The sequence below is a fragment of the Callithrix jacchus genome, chromosome 7 (genome assembly GCF_049354715.1).
Source record: "Callithrix jacchus isolate 240 chromosome 7, calJac240_pri, whole genome shotgun sequence".
Classification (NCBI taxonomy): Eukaryota; Metazoa; Chordata; class Mammalia; order Primates; family Cebidae; genus Callithrix; species Callithrix jacchus.
The window spans coordinates 147939321-147955455 of record NC_133508.1 but is presented as its reverse complement, the minus strand read 5'-3'; the positions used below and the strand labels follow the sequence as shown (position 1 = coordinate 147955455).

General features: G+C 51.3%; 1 long non-coding RNA gene across 3 annotated transcripts; it reads right to left on the bottom strand.

Annotated features, from left to right (window-relative positions):
• Positions 1-2046: 2046 nt before the first annotated feature.
• Positions 2047-5944, bottom strand: LOC118143079 (uncharacterized). Of its 3 annotated transcripts, none has more exons than XR_013520333.1 (5): positions 5844-5944; positions 5249-5378; positions 4727-4912; positions 4339-4428; positions 2047-2461 (listed from the first exon to the last, which is right to left on the bottom strand). It is a non-coding gene; the product is annotated as an uncharacterized LOC118143079 (long non-coding RNA). The 3 variants fall into 3 exon arrangements; XR_013520332.1 differs by having other exon boundaries at positions 2049-2461; positions 5249-5389; XR_004727237.3 differs by lacking the exon at positions 5249-5378 and having other exon boundaries at positions 2053-2461.
• Between the last annotated feature and the right edge of the window lie 10191 nt (positions 5945-16135).

Here is a 16135-nt window from a genome sequence, read left to right as displayed (position 1 = left end):
GGGCCGGGCGTTACCTGGTTAGAACTTCCCCCAGTTACCCAACTTCCTTGAGCTTCCATTTCCTCACATATAAATTGGGGACCCAGCAGGGAGGCCAGAAGGATTAAAGGAGAGAATGTGTGTGCTGCTTCTTGAAGAGGGCTGATAAAGAAGAGGTTGGCAGGTGCCAGCTCTCCTCATCCTGAACTCTAGCATCTCCCTGGCAGGGCAGAGGGAGGGTGAAAGGGGGCCATGTGCAGGAAGCCCCCAGCATCAGGCCTGGCTCTGGGGGCAGCAGGGAACACCGGCACTGAGCTCAGTCTAGAAGGGGAACCCACGGTCTGTAAGTGACACTGTGACAGGCCCAGTAGGCTGCTGTGGAAGAGCAGGATGGGGCAGCTTCCTCCCCTGACACCGGACAGGGAGGGTCCTCCTTTCCCAGAGAAAAAGTAAAATATGCAGCTCATAACTCCACGAGGGAGAGTGGGCTGGAAGAACACATTGATTGTGTGAAGCTTTTTCTTCTTCTTTTTTTTTTTTTTAATAGAGACAGGACCTCACTATGTTGTCCAAGCTTATTACAACTCCTGGGCACCAGGGATCCACCAGCCTCAGCCTCCCAAAGTGCTGGGATTACAGGTGTGAGCCACCGTGCCAGCCTTTTTAAGTTTAAATTCATGAACGTCACATTCCTACAGGGTGTCACGAGGAGGCAGGTGGATGGATGGGCATCCCCAACTCACAGAATCGACACCTGCTCGCTCCCTGTGATCCCTTGGGATGGGCAAGACTTGCCATGGATTTCCTAGTCCTGCATGCTTAGAATGTACACTGTTACCCTGGCTTCTGCTTCGACAGCTCTGTCTCTGTCTTGGCGCCTCCTTCTCCCTGGCTGGAGACCCTGCTGGCCTGGAATATGTGTTTTCTGCCTTGGTCATCAATGTGGCCCCAGGGGGCTGGTTCAGGATCTTAAAGCATCAAGGAGGAGCCTCAGAGTCCCTGCTTGGTAAATGGAGTGTGACAGCCAAGAAGTTGCTAAGTCATCCCCTTCCTCCCTTCTCCTCTGGAACCCAGAGAGTAGCAGCTCCAAAAAGCCCAGGGAGTGGAGTGTATCAGTAGGTAGCGACTGCACGTGGCCTCACCTTCCCCCATTCCCCAACCCACATCCCTATAAATCCTGGCGACACAACAGGAAGGCCCTTTAACTAGCATATAAAAGTGCTTTGGGCTTTCAAAGACCCTCTCTGCATTTACAGGGAGCCCAAGATTTTTATGGGCCATCTCTAGTCTCCCTTCCTCTGACCTGCTGACACATCTTGGTTTCTAGCTGTGGTGTGGGGAACTGTCACAGCCCAAGCCAAGTGGCCATGGGGTGTGGAAGGAGGACGAAAGACCCCTGGAACCTGGGAGGCAATGATGACCAATTAGACAGACTGACGCTTCAGACACCCACTGTGGCCCAGCATACTCTAGGTCCCTCTCTGATTTGCCCTCTGTCCTTCTTGTGGGGCAAAAAACAATTAAATACCCACAAAATTGTTATTTATCATTTGACTGATCTGCAGCCACAGTAGCTGTAGCTCAGCCTCGGAAGGGGCCCGATAAACACTTCTGAGTGAGTGGTGAGGGCCCTGTCCTGAGAGGTACACAGGCCCTTCTGGAGGAGGCTAGGCAGGTGAGCTACGAAGGCCAGCATCTTTTTTAGCCCTGAAAGAGTATGATTTGCCGTTCTATGAACCTACTGTAAATCTGCTGGCCAAGAGAGATTTTCCCCACCTGGTCCTCTGATCCTAACTAATCCAAAAACCTCTCTCAGGGATCTTGACTGTAAGTGCAAGGCAGGGGTAGGGGTGGTGGATGGGAGGTGGGCGTGAGGCTGTTCCAGAGAACAGGGAAGAAGAAATCTTATGTTCTGGTGGAGAGGGAAGAAACCCTAGCCCTGCAGATTCCCAAGGCAGTCACTGAGGCCCCTCATCAGCCGTCCTCTCTCTTCCGGCCCTTCCCATCTTTCTCCCACCAGCCCCACCCCGCTTCTTCCTCTTATCTAGCTTGCTTTCTTCTCCTCCTTCCCTTCCTCTCTGCCTGCGCCCCACCTTCCTGGCAGTTTTTCCTGCCCCTCTTCACTCTTTCTTTTCCATATTCTTCAGTCTCATTCCTCTTCTCCTCCAATCATTCTTTTTTTTCTCCTTTTCCTTTCCTTTTTACTTGCTTTAACTAGCTCTTCCCTCCCCTCCTAGACAAAATCATCTGCTAAGGTTTCAGTTAGCAATGAAATCACACAGTTTTAAGATCCAATCAACACGTGCCACGCACAGTATTAGGCACGCTCATGCCGTTACTGTATTTTTAGATAGCATGTTTAATGTAGCCTGTAATACGATGCCAGCTATTGTTCTTCATGTCCACAGTCCAGGTCCATACTTCTCCACAATGATCCCACGAGGTAGGTACTAGTACCGCACCCATTTTACAGATGATGAAACTGAGGTGCAAAGAGATTAAAGAATTTGCCCACGGTCACACAACTAGCAAGTAGTAGAACAAGACTGAAACGCAGTCACTTGCTGAGCCTCCAGACTGTATGCACCACTGCACACTCTCCCCCACACTCAGAGGCCTGTGAGCCCTGCCTACGGGATATGAAGGGGTCCAAGGCACATATCTGGGTCTGTGTGTCCTGAGGAACTCCAAGGCGAAGTGTTGGGGAGGGATAGAACGGGAAGGGGTCGGCTGAGACAAGAGGATCCTGTCTTCTTTCCAGAAAAGAGAGAATAAAGGCCTCTATTGGGAGCCCTCCCCACCCCAGCCCACTGGCTGTTCCTGGGAGGGCCTCTTGCCCCCCTCTCTGGGAAAGCCCAGGAGAAATTCTGACCCTGCTGCACCCCTCACACTCCCGGGGAGCAGCAGCTGAGTTCTGCCCAGGGAAGGGCCCGTCCACCAATGCCCACCAGCACCCCACTTGGACCACGGCCTCTCCAGCTCTGGGTACTTCCTGGTGGGTACCTGGCCCTGCCTCCCTCCCCTGGCATAGTGAGGAATGTGCCTCTGTCATCCTATCCTCCCTCTCCGACCCCAGCCCAGCACAGAATTGGATTAAGAACAAAAATATGAGCTGTGTTTGTTTTAATCAGCTTCAAGACATGGGGGCTTTTAGAGGAAAGGAGAACAGGCCGGAGCTGGCCCCGGGGCAGGCAGGCTGGGCGGCGATGCCATCCTGGGGTCAGAGGCACGCAGAGCAGTGAGTGAGTGCATCTGCAGGTCAGATCCTGGGCAGATAAGGCTAGGGGAGAGGACCTGGGGCCAATGGTGGAGGGAGGATAAAAAGGATGGGGAGGAGGGAGGGAAGACACGGGTTTTCCTGAGAGTCAGAGGGGCCAGGGCTGCCCACAATCCCTGTCCTGGAGTCAGGCGGGAGGGGAGGTGACACTGGAAAGCCATGGGAGCCCCCAGGGGCCTGCAGGAACCAATGGAGAGTAACTCTCCAGAGGAGGAGGTACCTCCTGGCCTTTGGAATGAGGGAGGATGGGAAGGAGGTGAGGGAGGGTCAGCAATGGTCTCCACCACCCAGTGGCAGCCAAGCAATGGCATCTGGAACTCGAGCTCTGTGCCTAGATGTTCTGGCGCCTGAGAAGACAGAGCTGAGTAAGCCGAACATGCAGAATTCAGTGGAAAGCGGAAGGTGTCAACGCCAGGTTTAAGGAGCAAAGGCCTGATAGGGCAAGAGGCTGGCAGAAAAACTACATTCCTGGGCAGATCTCAAGCTGGATGAAGACCTGGAGGCTGTGGGGTGTGGAGGAGCGCTCTGAGTGGGAGCCAGGACCCCAGCCTCCAGCATCAACTCTGTACCTGCTGCCAGCAGTGGGTCTCTGTCGCTGTTTCTCTCTAGTCCTTGGTCCCTTCACCCGTAAGACAGAGCAGCGGGGCATAAGCTAAGTGCTCTGGAATTGGGACATTTAGTCACTTCTTAAAAAGCCCCCAGAGCCATACCACTGTACATTTGCTACATTCGTGACTATCCTAACATTAGCTCAGTGAGCCAAGGAAAGGGGCCCAGAGAGATTCAGGGACTGGTCCAAGGTCACACAGCCAGTGTGAAAAGAAGCTGGTACAAGTGCCCATTTTGGCCAGTGCCCCAAAGGTTGAACAGCCTTGGGTTAGTGTGCAGGTCGAAGGATCTGGATAGAAACAATGATGTCATACAACTGAGGCCAGAGCCCCTAGAAGCCCTTCCCAGAGCCTTCCATTCTTTTACTGGGCAGCAGGAGAAGGGCCTGGGTTGGCTCTACTCTGCCCCAACCTGACTCCAGTGCTCCAGGCAGCCCCTTCCCAGAGGGGACTGTGCAGCAGTGGGGTCCCCACCTTAGACCAGAGTGTGCGCTCCTTGGGACAGGTCCGAGTCTAATTCAGGCTCACAGAAGGGTTTTGGTCCATGATAATGCTTGTACCAGTCTGAAATGAAGCCAAAAAATAACTAACGAATCCTCTGTACAGCTACATTTTAAACATTTTAGTTTAAAAATTTTAAATGGTATCATTCCTCCTCTTTCTTTTCTTTTCTCTTTCTTTCTTTCTTTTTTTTTTTTTTTTGAGACAGGCTCTTATCATCTAGGCTGGAGTGCAGTGGCACAATCACAGCTCACTGCAGCCTCAACCTCCTGGGCTCAGGTGATTCTTCCACAATGACATTAATTGAAGACATTCTCACCTAGCATAAGGCACAGTCCAGAGTACTTCATGACACACTTACTTAATAAATGTCAGGACCAGGTTGATGGAGTAAAGGCCTGGCGGTGCAAGAGGTTGGGAGAAGAGGACATTCTTGGCAACATCACACCTGGAGTCAGCGGGGACTGGGACTGAGAGCTCTAGAATCTGGAGCCTCAAATGGACAGGCCGGAGCAAATTACTTTATGTTTAGCCTCAGTTTCCTTTTCTGCAAAAGGAGGAGACAGGGCTATGAGGTGACCTCTGAGATGAATCCCAGCAGCAGCATTCCACAGCTGAGCTCATGGAAAACAGATACCCGACCAGTCTCAAGCACTGAGCACACAGCTATGCCCCAGGCAGAGAAGACATCCGACGAAGGGAAGCAGGGGACACACTGGGCCAGCCCCTGCAAGTTCTAATAGCAACAACAACGAAGGGCCTGTCAACCAGGAGAAAAGAGAACCTGACATCAACCAGGACCAGGCCAAACAATGGCCCCTTGCCCACTGTCCCAAGACCCTGGATGCATCTCCAAGCGCCTCCTGCCTGAGACCAGTCTCACTTCTCAGAGTGTCTCCTGCATCCACGAGTTATCTCATCTTCCCGCTCCCACCGTCAGTCAGTCCAATCCAGTTAATCAAACCTTGACTTAGCCCCTGCGCTGCGCCAAGGGTGGGGGCCATGTGCATGACCTAGGAAAAGACTGAATAGATTAGGGATACCAAATGTAAATTTTGAATCTATGTATTTAATGTAACTACTGCATCCAAACTTGTTAAGAGGCAATTAGACAAAATATCTCATTTGGGGTATGCTGTTATGTGTACCATTGACAAATCTCCCAAGCTCACAATATCATAGGGTGAATGCTTGGCCCTAAAGCCAGCATTTTCTTCATTGCAGCCTCTCTCTCACTCTATGACAGAGGTTTCCAGTCTGATTCCCCAACAAACAGATTCTGTCTGGTATTTAGCACGGCCCCAGGTACAAAGAGCACACAGATGTAAAGGGAAAGGAAACAGGGTGCAGATCACACATGAGTGTGACCAGCCTCTATGCTGGAGGGCCAGTTCTTCGAACTGCTGACTTTAAGGGGGATAGAGAGGAGAGAGGAGACCCAGGCCTCCCCCAGGAGAAGGTGGGTGTACCGCACAGACCTAGCAACTAGGCAAAACCAAAGGCAGAAGATGTGAACTGCTGGCCATCAATGGAGCCTGAGATGAAGACTTTTCCCTGAATGCTGGTGTTAGATTAGAATGGGGAGGGGAAGGGGTGAGGCCCTTCTGACTCCACCCCAAAGCATCATTCTTACATCACTATAGGGAGAGAAGGATGAGCTTGACCAGAGCAGGACACTGCCCACCCAGGCACTGTCTCCCAGGTGTGGGTGATTCTTCCCAGCCTTGTTCCAGTGATAAGGCAGGAAAGAGGTGTCTCTGCCAGGGCCTTGGGTGCAAGAGGAGTGGGCACAGTCATCTCCACTAAGTGTGGAAGGAACAGTGGTTCATGGTGCGGGGGTAGTGGCAGTCCTCCCTGCCCCCTCGAACTGCTCAGCTCTGCACATTCTCAGCCCCATTCCCCAGACACCGAAGGACACTCATTGCTGACACCACGGCATTGGGTTTCCCCTGGGCTGGCTCAGGCTCCTGTCACCAGGCCTGCCAGGAAATTGCTGCTGACACCTGGGGAAAGGCCCCAGGAGTGGAGAGGCCAGGGATTGGGAAGTCTGAGCCTGTGAAGTTCTGAGCGAGTGCTAGGTTGGGCCGGAGCAGGGGAGATAGCTACAGGTCTGAGAGGGATTCTCACCATGCAGGCTGGGCCCCTAAGTCTCTCTATCCTTATCCTGCCCCTCCTGGTCTCTCCCCAGGAGGCCGGGGAACCTCGGGGCTTGTGGCCAGTTTGGCCACATGGAGTGAGATGGGTATGGAGGGGAAGTGGCAGTATCAACTGAGGGCCCCAGGACCCCGCCACATCCCCAGTCCGAAAGTTGTACAAACTTGCTTCTCAGCCTCCTTTAGGGCAAAGCCAGGGCTGCCCCACACTTGCTGGGCCATGTGCACACTCAAAGGTCCCTCAGCAGCTTTAACCTGTGGAGGATGGTGTCTTTCCCTGGCCTAGCTCTGCGTCCTGGCAGCCTGCCCCCTGCATCCTCAGCCTGGCTCTGTACTCCAGCTCTTTATCTCTCACTTCCCTGCTGTCTCTCTTCTCTGCTGTATTTGTCAAGGTAAAAACATGCTTTGGCTCCCAGGCACCTCTGAGTATTTCAAAGTTTTGGAGAGAAACTACAGAGGGGGTTAGTGGTAAATGGCAGAAGGTGGGGAGGGATCCTCAGACTGGAAATACAGGTCACCCAACTGTTAGCACCCGCTCCTGGCCCTACACTAGGAAGTGTGTGTGTGTGTGTGTGCACGCGCACATGCACACGCATGCATATGTGGGTATGTGTGCTCGTGTGTGTGTGTGTATGCACATGGATGGAAGGACCAGGACACAGAGCACTCTGGGGCTCTCAAGTGCAATACTTAATAGGATGCTGAGCCCAACCCCACTTGCAAAGAAGCACCTGTGGATTTCTCTCCCTTCTGAACTGCACCCGTCCCTTCAGATGAAAGCCCTCATTCCTAGACTGTGACATCCCCATAGCTTTGAACCTGGACTGCCCCAAGCAGGAAGAAGAGAAAGGCCAGAGGTAGAGGTAGGTCTAGTGGAATGTGGGGAGGGGCCACAGCCTGGAGAACATGATGGAGGTGGAGTATCTGAATGAGAATGGGCTCAGTAGTGGGAGTCCAGCCAGGGACCCCCAGAAAGCGAGGGACAGTTCCTGGTACAAGGCTGGCAGCCCGGAGCATCTGACCTCACTGTCCAGCAACTTGGTGCTTAGTCCTTAGACAAAGAAAGCCCCATCTCCAGGAACTCCAAAGGCAGGAATGCAGCATCTGCCACAGGTGGTGGACCCATCAGCAGGTGTTCTAAATGCCCGCCACAGGCCCAGCGCTATGACAAACATCAGGATTGTCCCCAAACAGCCCATCTCTCCCTCAATCTAGGAGACTAAGGAAGGTACTGCTGAGGCAGGCAGGGTGGGGGCGAGAGCTCTACATTGCTGCTTCCCAAATTTGGTATTAACAGACTTTTGTTTTTGAGACAGGGTTTCACTCTGTCACCCATGCTAGAGTACAGTGGTGATCACAGCTCGCTGCAGCCTTAAACACCTGGGTTCAAACCACCTTCCCATCTCAGCCTTCTAAGCCACTAGGACTATAGACATGTGTCACTATACTCACTTTTTAAAACAAATTGTAGAGACAGGGTTTCACTATGTTGGTCAGGCTGGTCTTGAACTCCTGAGCTCAAGTGATCTGCCTGCCTCAGTCTCCCGAAGTGCTGGGATTATAGGCATGAGCCACTGTGCCCACCCCAGTCCATGAAATATTTTAATTTTCTTTTCACTGACTCAAGCAAGAGCATTAAAGAACAAACAAAAGGTATTTCAGCACTTTTTAAAAAAACAAACAGGATTAGATAAAAGACAGTCTTTCCCCAGTATCAATCAATAGTGACAGGGGTTGGCCCAGGAGTTTCTTTTGAGGGAACTGACTGAAGGCATAGAAAAGGTCTGGGGCACATTGGCCAAGTCTGGCTCTAGGTCCGGGAGGTGGATACACAGATGTAACACATGCAGAAATTCGCTGATCTGCGCATTGGGAATCAGTGCACTTTGCTTACATAAGATGCATCTCAGTGAAAAAGTAAATAGAGGCAGAAGTCAGACATTAAGCTTGTGGACTCGGGAGCCACACTTCATGGACACAAATTCTAGCTCTACCTCTTAGTATCCGTGCGACTTTGAATAAGTTACTTAACTTCTCTGTGTTTCCTCATCTCCAAAATGAGGATAATAATTGTACTTACTTCAAAGAGTTCTTGTGAGGAGCAAATGAGGTAACACATGTGAAACCCATCAAATGATGTTTGGTACACAGTAGTCACTCAGTAATTGGTTCACCATTATTATTTATATTCCAATCAATTCTAGCTGATGGGCAGAGCCATGTGAGGATCAGGGGAGAGTGGTCCAGGCAGGGAGAACAGAAGGGCAAAGCCCCTGAGGTGGGACGGAGTGTCAGAGCGGCAGAAAGAAGCCAGCCTGGCTTGGCTCTGGCTGACTGGCGTGTGCTGAGCCAGGGCAGAAGTTGTGAGGTCAGGAGAGGGAAGGAAGGGGAGAGTCAAAGCATGAAGGAGATTGGATTTTGTTCTGAGTGTCATGAGAAGCCACTGGGGGATTTTGAGCCAAGTGGTGATGCAATCACATTTAAGTCTTCAAAAGATCACTCTGGCTTTGGTGTGTGGCGAATGGCGAGGAGGAGGGAGACCAGCTAGGAGGAATTTGGGGTAATCCAGGCAAGAGATGGTGGGAGCACAGACCGGACCAGGAGGGTGGCAGAGGTCGCTGGATTCTGGATATTCTGGGAAGGTGGAGCCAACAGGACAGATGATTGAGTTGGATCTGGAGTGGGAGGACAAGAAAAGGGAATGTAAGCTTTGGGCCTGAGCATCTGGAAACTGGCAGTGCCTTTGACTGCGAAGGGACTTGAGAGAGCAGCTGGTTTGTGGGGGAAATCAAAGTTGCTGCTTTGTTTGAGCAGGTTAAGTTTGAGATACCCACTAGGTCTGCAAATGGGGAGGACCAATGGACAGCTGGACACACAAGCCTAGAAGGCAGGGGAGTGTGTGAAACTGAGAAAATCATTTAACAAGTGTCCACAGCAGAAGCATAGCTTGAATTCCCTGTTGGTTCTCATGCTTGGGGTTGTCTCATAGTCATTCAGGAAAAGTCTCTGTAGCTCCCCTGAGGAATATGGAAACAATCCTTCTAGGGTTGCCTCATTAAAGATGGACTATTCTGGGCAACATCAGCACCCTCCATCTCCCACAACTCCATCTGTTTTCCCCCCGTGGGCTGGAGAATGTGGCTGCAGTGGAGCAGATGTCCGATGGCAGTGTGCTCTGGGCAAAGGACAGTCAGGAATGAGATGAGAGGAACGCTTTAATTCAGTGGCCAGGGAAAAACTCCTCCTGGAGAGGTCCAGGGAAACCCTCAGTAACCCTGGGCAGAACCTGAGATAATCTTAGCTGGCACCCTAAACGCAGAGTGAGAAAGTCATTCCTCTCCTGTCCTCATTCCTGTCTGATTATAATGTGCCCTTTAAATGGTAGCTACATCTGGTCACCAAAAATGTGGCAGATGGGTGGGGAGGAGGTTAACGCCCCTCTAGCATTTGGTAGCATTCCTGTTTAAAAAAGCAAACCTGGGGCTCAAAACCTTTCACAGGCAACTCTAGCTACAACATGATAACATTGCCATGTTTCATTTCACTTGTATAGCTGCTCTGTTAATAACGAGTACTACAAGTGTTCCATTTATAGTAAGAATGTAAAATTCCCTTTAAATAGGTAGGGGTGTGTGTGTGTGTGTGTGTGTGTGTGTGTGTGTGTGTGTGTACTATGAGTTAAAGAAAAATGCTAATGATACAAGTGGCACTCAGATGTGGCAAAAATCATGAAGGTTCCCCTCCAGTCACTAAAGTCTGAAAAACACAACTCTAAAAGATGCTAAAACAAAAATATGAGCTTTGCCTGTCATGCCAGCACTGGGAGGCTGAGGCAGGCAGACTGCTTGAGCCCAGGAGTTGGAGACCAGCCTGGGAAACAAAGCAAGACCCTGTCTCTACAAAAAATACAAAACTTAGCAGGGCATGGTGGTGTGTTCCTGTGGTCCCAGCCACTCAGGAGGCTGAGGTGGGAGGATTGCTTGAGCATGAGAGATAGAGGCTGCAGTGAGCCAAGATTGTGCCACTGCCAGCCTGGGCAACAGAGCAAGACCTCTGTCTCTCTTTCTCTCTCTCTGTCTCTCTCTCTCTCTCTCTCTCTCTCTCTCTCTCTCTCTCTCTATATATATATATATATATATATATATATATATATATATATACACACACATACACACACACACACACACACACAAGCTCTGAGCCTCATATTCATATATGAGGCTCATAATCACCCAAGCCACCCTAAGACTAAGGATGGGAACATCCCCCTTCCCTTCACAGCCCCCTGTAGGCCGAAGGTGGATAACTTCCCCTCTTCAGGCCACTTTGGGATTGCTATACAGGGATTTCAACAGAGGGAGAAATTCTCTGATTAACAAATCTTAGCATCTCAAGGCCACAAAATTGATGTTGTAACTAATGCTATCCCCCTAAATGGTGCAAATTCATGAAATGGCTTGTGAATCAGTAGAGATTACGGTGTACCCTTTTAAATAAGCTGCAACTGACCACACTTCTGACGGGAGCAGAAGTTCTGGACAGCAGTGTTCTCAGATGATACGCTGCAAAAATGAGTGGGTTTGGCACATGTCAGTGGCCTAGGGCTGACCCTGAGGGGTCTCTGTGTCTTAGGTGGTCCACACACAGAACTGCCTGCCAGAGTCAGATGAGAGCACCCGTGTGGGGTCCACAGACACAAGCAGAGACCAAAGTTCAGGAGGAATGAGGTCAGGAGATAATCAGATGCGACTCCTGCTGCCTCTCTGGGACCCTGTGGAAGCCCCCACAGCCCTTCTCTGGAGACCTTTTGGCCCAGCAATGTTATCCCAAAAGTAGGAAGTGTGGGTTCTGGGTTCTCAGCACCTCCAGCTGCAGCTGGGCTGAGGAAGGCACAGCTGTCCTGCCTGAGGCTGTGTCTCTTGTGAAGGAGAAACATCCGGCCAATTCCATCAAGAATGTCAGTCAAAATCCCAGGGAGGGATCAGTCCAGTCGGCCCTCCTATCCAGCCAGCTCTTGTGTCCTGGGAGCAGGCCCTTGGACTCTCCTCAGCCAGGACCAGGAGAGGCGCATCTCCCAAAAGCTATGGCCTTGCTGCCCCTCATCCTGCACTCTCCCACCCAAAGCCTCGGACTGGTGGCCTGCAAGTGAGCAGGGGTTGATGCGGTGGTGCACCGGCCCCCGCAGGATATGACCCAGGATGTGAGGACCAGCAGGCTGGAGGAGAGATATGCGGAGGTGAAAGGGCAAACCTGTTTCCAGTCTCCTTATCAGGAGTAGTCGAGTGAAAGGGAAGTGGCAGCCCTGAAGGTCAGGCTGGGGGGTTGTGGCTGGGGCACAGCTAGGCTAGGTCTCCTGAGAGGAGACCCCGCTGGGCAGGGAAGAAAGAGAAAGGGGGGTTAGAGGGAGGGCCAGGGAGGAAAGGGGCTGGGAGGACTGACCATGAGTCCCTTTCCCAAGGGGAGGAGCAGCAGGGTGACCAGCCACCCAGACTTGCCCCAGACTGAGGGGCTTCCCAGGACATGGAACTTCTCATTAAACCCTGGATGGTTGGTCACCCAGGGAGCAGCCCTGGCTAAGGGATTGTCAGAACCTTGCCACCCATATCCCCTCCAGAGTCCCAGGCTCACATACTACCTTGTCTCAATGCCTTCTTACTTCTCTCCTTCCATTATTCATTCAATAAACATTAACAAAATGCCTACTATGTGTCGGGCCTGCTGCCAGGCTCTGGGAATTCAGCAGTAAAAGGACAGGCATGCCCTCTGCCATCGTAGAGCTTGGAGATTATGCATCCTTCAAAGTCACATGGGACCTTCACTCCCCTGCTGCCTGCCCGACCAGCCCACCCGCTGGGTTCTGTTTCTAGGAAGCCCTCCCTCAAGAGTGGGGATGGTGTCTAAATCACTGCCTCACCTGCCATGGTGCCTCACACAGGGCCCTGCACAGGGAGCTGCTTCATACGTGACTTTTGGTTGAGGAGCTAAGGTGTTGAAGGCAAGCTGGAGATGGGGGTCCCTCAGTCACCTGTCAATGCACGAAGCACCCTGTCACTACTGCCAGCACCCACGCATGTGTACGGGACATGCCTCTTCACCAAGCAGCATTCTCCCTGCCCCAGCACAATGGGGCTGACGTGTCCTCTTTTCAGCTGGGGAAAGAGGGCAGGCCTGTGGGCACCCCAGTCTAGTGTGGGGGCGGGGGGTCCCCAGGATGGAGGAATGGGACAAGTGCTGGCTTGTCTTCCCTGAGCTGAGAGGCCTTGGCCTTGGGCTCCAGCATCCTGTTCCCTCAGAGGTCCCACCTGCAGGGAAGCCACAAGAGTCAGTGTGCCCCATGTGTGCCTGGGGGCTTCTTGCAGAGGCTGAGCCAAGCCTAGGCTCCTCTGGCCTTGGTCCTTGCCAGTGAAGAAGCCAGTGGGGTCCCTGGGCAGATGCTAAGTAGGTGAAACACACAGAGACTGCTGGGGAGTAAGGAAGTGGAGCAGTGCTGGAAGAAACCGAGGGTTCCAGCTACAACTCCATCAGACTCCTCCGCCCAGCTAAGGAGTAGGGGACTGTATCATTGAAGCCACTGGGGGACCACAAGCTTCTTACAGGTGGGGGCTGAGTGCACGCATCTATCTTAGTATACCACAGGGCAGAGCTTACAGTAAGCTCTCACTTGCCGTGGAAAACAAGCCTGGCCCTCAGACAGCGGAGCCCCATGCTTCTGTCCTGCACCCTGGTGGCATTTCATTATATTGCAACTCCTGGGATACTACAGAAGCGGGAGTGTGAGCCCAGCCCAGTGGACCCCTGTCTTTGGGGTCTGGCTTTGAGATATCATTAGGATGGAACTCCTGAATGTTCTGGGAATAGCTGGAACCCCGCCACTCCCAACCAGCTGGGGCATGGGAGAAAAGAGCAGGACTCGGGAAGACCATGCCAGAGAAAAGGGCAGCATGAGATCTGATACACTCTCGATCCACAGCCCACAGACAAACAGGGAAGGCACAGAAGGCACCCTGGGGCGGTGCGGGGTGGGGGAGGTAGGGGGCGGGGGGGGGTTGGGTGGAAAGTCAGGCATCCAGAACTGGATCATGGTTTAATCATAACCTTTGGTTACTGACATGCCGTCATGCTTTTAATTGATTTTTCACTTAGGTAGTTTGCATAGCGCACAGGCACCTGTGAACCAGGGATTACTCAGGTAGTTTGTATAGCACACAGGCACCTGTGAGCCCTTTTCCTTCTTTCTCTCTCTCTGCCACAAGTTTTCTTCCAAAGGAAACTCCTCATGGAAACCCAGTATATGAAAAATGGAAAAGTGAAACTGCTCTGGCCGAAGTGGGGGTGGGGCCTGCCTGCTGCCTGCTTGGCCTCCCCGTGCGCTGCTCCAGCAGCCTTGGGTAGCCCCGGGGAGATCTGTAGAATACGATCTACACCATCCGGGCCAGGAGCGCGGGAAACTGTTTCCTCCATTTCTATGCCCCAGTGACTAGCACATGCCCAGTGCCCAGTTTGGTTCCTCATTTCAATAAATGTCGGGTGAAATATATTGAAACAGATGAACTTGTTCCAACCACCACTCAGGTCAGATTTGGGGAGGGGGGACTAGAAAGTGCCTCTGTCTCAGGATATTCTCCCCATCAACCTTCCACAGTATCTAGCATTCCCCATCACCATGCAGCCTAGCCCTTCAGGACCTAGAGCAAACACTACTTCCTCCACACTGCTTTCTCAGATGTCTCTAGCAGGAGTCTTCTCCTGCCCCTTGAACGGTGTAGCCGCTTGTTTCCCTCTCTCTCTTGCATCCTTCACACTCAGTCAGACTTCTGCGTAAGTTCCTGACATGTATGTTCATTTCCCCAACGGTGCAGACACTGCATGGCTCCAGAGTGGGAGATGTTTGACTTTGGCATCCATCTCAGTGCCTTCCCACAGTAACGTTCCATAAATGTTTGAGGAAGAAAGAAAGGTCTTCCGATGTTCCTCAGGACACCATGTCTCCAGGAGGGCAGCTGGAACCAATTTGACCTACTATGAAATTAGCATGAAGTAGTTTATAGACTGCAAACTGTCACCAAGCAGAGAGAATGGAAGGAGATTCAAGAAAAGGAAGATTTGGTGAAAAGAAATATCTAGGGCCCCAGTGGTACCACAGTTGCATGCACAGGATGGGTCCCTGGCCCTGAGAAAGAGTCAGAAAATGTGGCTTAGGAAGAGCTGGCAGTAGGGGTGGCAGGAGAGCCAAACTCTGGAGGAAGGTCTGGTCCTGCAGCACCTGAGTTTGCCTCCTGACTGGTTCCCTTTTTTCTCCCCCAGAACATCTGGGGCTACGTCAAACATGACGATCTGGTAGAGAAAATTGTTATAGAAATATGTAACCACGAGACGTTATCAAAGGTGTTTTTAAAGTCCCCTCTAACCCCCAGCCCGGTGGAGGGGACTGGAAATTGGAAAACTGGGAGACGATTACAGGACCATCAAAGTGGCCGAAATTCAATCCAATCTTCAGGTTCAAGTATGGCTAGCAGACCCCTGCCCCAGCCCAGAAGGCTGCAAACCCACTGTTTAAAAACTAAATCAACAGCATCATCAGATCCGGGTCTGGAGCAAACAAACTGCGCCCACAAAGGCTTCCCTGGATTTTCCTTGCGCTGGGGAAACCTGAGAAGCGAGGCCCTGGGGAGGTGCCTGGGAGGCTCCCAGCTTCCAAGGCTTCTATCCTTTCCTCCCTACCCCCAGTCTGGGCTGAGGTTCTTTATCTCTTCATCTCTCTTGATGCATTTCTTCTCCCACATCTTTTTTACCTACTCTTTCTCCTTCCATTTGTCTGCTCCTTCCCTCTTTCTTTTTCTAACAGCATTCCATCTCTTTTTGACTTGTTTCTCTGTACTGTTTCCCTCTCAGAATCTTTTATTTCGTGAATTTCATCCTTTTTGTGTATTTCAGCATTGTGTCTGTCTTTATATTTTGTATTCTTTCTCTCTCCGTAATAACCTTTTTTCCTTGGCCTCTAACTTTTCTGTCCTTTTTCTGCTTGTGAATTTCCTGCAATTTCAGACTATGGAAGAGGTGAAGGTCCTCTTCAGCTAGTTTATTTACTAATGGGAGTCCTCGGTATTTTTCCCAGGTGTCCAAACATGAATGACCCTCCATGTACACCCATCTAGGGATATTTCTCCCAATGTCCATCACCAAGAACTGTCCATTGCCTCGTTATAACTGTGCCAGCACATCAGGCACAGAAAATAGACATAAATTTCCACGCCTGTAGAGCCTGCTCATACCTATGACCAGGATCTACAGGCGTGGAAATTTATCAGGAGGGGTGGAATTCTACAGGACATGAAACTGATACACACAGAAAACGTCCACAATTAGCAATTCTTTTTTATGTGGTACGAGAGAAAGAAACCATAATTTTGCTCCAAAAAATTCTCCATGTTAATTCTCAAGGCGTGAGGCTTCATCTCCACTCACATTTCTCGTGGCCATAACCTTGGCGGCTATGTTAGACTGCAGGTTTTATTAAAAAGAACCCACTAGCACATCTCACTGGAAACCCAGAGGAGTTTTATCCTGTCCTGCAAAAGTTGTTGGTAATCATGCGTGGTTAGAAGAAATCTACATTT